Genomic DNA, 4,999 nt, shown 5'->3' on the forward strand with positions numbered 1-4,999 from the left:
ACAAAGAACATTTGTAGACACAGTTTCATCAAAACAAAAAGAAATTACTGTAAGTTATTAGCTTTCACTTAAACAGACAAGAATTTTGCCTTTGATTTTAAGGTTCATTAGTCCTCAGCTAACAGAGCACTTTTAATGTCTGCAAGCACAAGTTTTTTTTTCCTTTTAACAGAAGTGTGTCTGTTTTCTTCTCAGATTGTGTACACCAAGTTGATAAGGCTTATTTAGAATTCATAGCAGGGTGGATGTGATGTTGAAATAACAGATGTTCCAGTAGTTGAACCAGGCATCCAAAGGGATAAAATTAAAACCCACTTGTCAAATGGAACTCACTTCAAATATGGTAGCTGGATAAAATGTAACCATGCTGCCTGTCTTTCTCTGGCCCTGGCTTTACAATCTTATTAAAGCCTAAGAAAAAAAAAAATCAATTGATGTCCAATGTCTACAAATTATTAAGACATCCATTCTGCTGCAACTGTTCATCTAACTTAAGACTTCTGCTGTCATGCTCATCAGCTCTGTACCAGTGCTTTCCTTTCTGTCCCATCTGCTCCTAGAGCATCTGCTCAGAGAAGGCACTTGGCAACACTTTGACATTTATAGAAATTGGTCAAAACTATTGGGGATGACCTTGCCAGCAGATACAAAGCTAATAAGAACAAGGCTGTGCACCTAAATGGCTGCAATATTGGCAACCTTTTTCTAAGGGTGCAGGTCCAGGATTGGGACCTACTGAATACTCATTTGTTGTGACAATTTTAGAATTATCGCTTTGCCATTTGTAACTGAGGAATCTTTTTCATATAATAAAATACACTTTTTGTTTTTGGCTTTGATACTAGAGGAAAAATAGAGAAATTCACATATTTAATATAACAACTGAAGTGTTCTTCAGGGGAATTCAGATATTTCTACATTTCAGCAATGTTAATTCAATTAGCCTGAAACTAACTCAAATAAAGCATTATTGTCCACAATGGTGGAAGTTCTAGGATTTTCCTTTTAAAGTATTTTTATCTCCATGAAGACTTGATGTGAAAAGCTAACTTAAATATTTCTCCAGCAGTTTACAGACCCTCATCCAATCCCCACTGAAGTTAACAGAGCCATTTCAATTACTTCCCCAGTAGGAACAATTTATTATGACAGTGTCTCAGTCCTCATTGACCCCTGTTTAATTTATCTTCAGCAACTACCCCCCTACTCCCACTCTGTGAAACTACTACTGAACCAATTTCTCTCTCTTCACCTATTTTTACCTATTTCATGATTTATTCTCTTAAAACTGCTTAATATTGGCCTTTTCTGCATCCCAACAGTTGATTCCAGCTCAGTTTGCCAAGACATAATCCTAAAGTTGATTGGATTTTCAGTCCTCCCAGATCTCCTTCACCCACAATTTGAAGTCTGCTATAGTCTGCAAGGCAAATACTAAGATTTTAAGTTGCTGGGAAATGAAGTAGAAATATGCATGTAGTTAGGGAACAGTACTGGAACACTGGGAGCTTTTTTCTCTTGCATTTTTGCTTAATGGATGGCAGAAATAATGTAAAAGCCAAAGGTGTAATTCACACCTTGAAAAGCAGCTGCCTCTGCCAAGCACTTTTATTGACAGTATCACTAGGAGGATTACTGGAGGATGTGAGGAAAGAAGAGGTACAGTATTTCTTGACTGACAAATGGTATTGTTCAATTTGAAATTAACTAAATACTACCAAAGAAAATGTTTTGGCATGATGACTTAGTAATCACCTAAACACTCTGGTGAATTAGGTGTAACAAATGACACTCAGCTCTAACTCAGCTACAAACTGGAGGGAGTTATAGTGGCTAGAAGCCTGTTATGACCAATATTAACTAGGAATTTTAGATCTTCAAAGTCCTTAGTAAACAACTGATAGTGTTGGAGTTGCCCATAAATCTGTTTCACTAATTTCATGGATATCACTCTCAGTGTAATGATCTGCTGTGCACAAGCACTGTGCTTACTTCTAGAACACTGCAGGTTCACACTCAGTGAACACACTCAGTGTTCCTGCTGAAGACTTTTGCAGAGGCCACTGTGATAGGTATACCAGCACTGCCAGTCTCTGTGTGGTGGTTTATGAACAGCTGTCAGGAGTCAAACAAAAGATCTGGTGGCCAAACTCTGTCAACAGCAAGTAACACAGGCCAAGAGAAGAGTCCAATGGCAGGTCAAGTACATAGTGATGATTCCCCAGCCTCCCTTCCAGCATACAGCAGTCTGCAGCTCAGCAACCTCCTTTCCAGAAGAGGGATCTATGTGTTAAATAGTCCTTGAGGGATTTCTTTCCTTTTCCCACAAGTTTGTCTACTCAAGTTAGAGGCTACGTAAACCTTTTGGCATCCACCACTGACACAGAACTGTGTGTTCCACAGCTTTCCTAGCAAGGGATAAAAAAAATCTCATCTTCTCCTTAATTGAAACTATCAGTCATTTAACTTGGTGGTTTCTACTTGTAATGTGGAGAGGCAGTGAGCAGCCATTTCCTGCTTACTTTAGTCATTGCTTCACAGACATACATCCTATCTACGCTCATTGACCTCTTTTCCAAGCTGATGAGTCCTAGACCATTTATTTTTGATGTTAAAGCTTTTCCACACATTTGATAATGATTGCTGCCCTCCTGTGATTCCTTATTTTTAATATAATATTTGAGATGGGACATCTGAACTACATGAACTCCTCTGTAGATGTATTGTGCACTTAAACTGTACAAAAATTTTGATTTTTTTTTTCTTTTTTTTTTTTTTTTCCTTCTTCATTTCCTTACATTTCATTTGGTTTTGACAGCACTCAGGCTGTGGAACTCTTGCCTTTAGTTGGAGCCTTGCTATTTTTACAGCGACACTAAATGATGATGCATTTTTAATAATTTTATTTATTTTGAACTAACTGGCATTAAAATAACAGTAATAAAATAGTTTCATTTCCTATTGATGGCTTGACTTTGCTCTCTGACCTCCTTGTTGTCCCCAGGTCTCTGACCTAAATTGCCCTGAATTTATTCTCATTTTGACTTCATGTAGTCAAGAAATTGCCACTCCAAATAAAGAATGTGTGCTTTTCACTGTGTAGCTCAAACATTTTTGTTTTCTCATTTCAAAAGTTCACAATAGCAATAATTGGTCAACGATCTTTGCAAAATACAACATTTTAAATCAACATTTGAAATAATACATTAGAGACATAAGGATGTGAAAATAACAAGCAGCTGACACACCTAATTAGTCTCATTATTTTGTGCTTCACAAGGTAAATTGTGTTGTACATCCCCAAGATTTTAGCTAGGAGGAACTTTTTTGTTCAGCAGGGTTTGACTGATTGACACTCTGCCCGTAGACTGTATGAATCTATTCAGTCTTTGAATAAATTATTCAAACCATTCCAAGGCAGGATTAAATTATAGCAAAGTAAGCATATCCATTTGTATTCTTGTATATTTGTATTCTTGTCCATTTGTATTCTTGTCCAAATGTATTCTTGTACATTTAGATTCTGAGGGGCCTTTTGCTTTAAAACCATACTTATCTCTCAGATCAAGAACAAACACAAATTCTGTGGATCAAAGAGGCGCAGTAGGCGCAGTACAGTGCCCTCTGACTAACTAACCAAATGAAAATGTCACTAATGTCACTAACCAAATGAAAACATCTGACAACAGCTGTGGATTTTGAATGATGTACAGGTGAGCCACACTAGAGTTCAAAACTGGATATTATCCGCAGGTTAAAGACAACATAGCCTAATTGCCTGGCTGTGTTTCCCACCACTGAGCAGGAGAAGGGACTGAGGGAACAAAGTGCTGATGCATGGCAGTGAGCCTTTAAAGCTGGTGATGAATTTTACACTAGTACCATCTGGTCCTCTGGTGAGAAAGGTTCTGTCCCACTCACAGAGAATGGCAAGCTTTGGTTTAAAAATAACTGATGACAGGTGAGGAGATGCTTAACCATCCACTCTTCTTGATTCCCTCTGAAAGGGGAATTTGAGTATTCAGACTACGACATTTCTAAGTTCAGTTTCATTAGTGAGATGATGTATTTCCATTTTCAGACAGTGGTATGAAGCTTCTGAAGGATGCAGTACAGCACAGGCCCATCTTATGTAGAACATCTCACCTTCTTCATCCATAAATGACTTAGCCAGTGCTCTGAATTTGAAAGACGCTCATATAAATTAAAAAAATTATACTTGCTTCCGCCAACAAATATTCAACACATCTTTCAAATATTGAAGCATTATAAATACCTTTGGTAAAGATACAAATAAAAGTAGAAAAATCCTTTAAAATATATTATTAAATTTAAATATTTGAATTGTAAAGCCAGAGTCACACTATTTCAACTTCCATTTCCTTGTCTGATATAAGGCATCTTTGAGCAGCTCTGGTATTGATGCAGCTATCTTCACTGCTCAACCAAACGGCCATTGTTTTTTGAAAAAGCAGAAAGAATAAATCAATATCTTTCCAGCTGGGGAAAAGAACTTTCCTTCTGGGAAAGTTCCATCTTTCCCAGAAGTGTATCTTTTCTTGCACAGATTGGCATTGGTTTTCCATTCCTCTACAAGAATTACAAGAGTGAAATAGAGTGGAAAACATCAGATCACCAAAGTCATGTGATGAATGAGGCTATTAGAGCAATTAGATGAGTTTTATCTGGTTTGCTTGGTAAAATAAAATTTTAAGTAGGCTCATCTATCTCACCACACCTGATTACTCTGGAGGTCAAACTTGCAGAAAACATTTAGAATGGTAACAGCAGAAAAATTGCACATATGGGCATCAGATTACTTATAAACACATTTTGCCTAGCCTGTGCAAGGGAAGACTGCAAAAACCTGCAGTCAGGGTAGGATTTGCTTGACCTAAGAAAATCTATCATATGTTTAGGAGTTTAGTTTAAGCCAACTCTTCAGGCGTATTCTGTAACCAAGGAAAAGAGCCAGACCCTTCCAATAAGAATCATTTCC

This window comes from Anomalospiza imberbis, chromosome 1 (assembly GCF_031753505.1).
Source record: "Anomalospiza imberbis isolate Cuckoo-Finch-1a 21T00152 chromosome 1, ASM3175350v1, whole genome shotgun sequence".
Classification (NCBI taxonomy): domain Eukaryota; kingdom Metazoa; phylum Chordata; class Aves; order Passeriformes; family Viduidae; genus Anomalospiza; species Anomalospiza imberbis.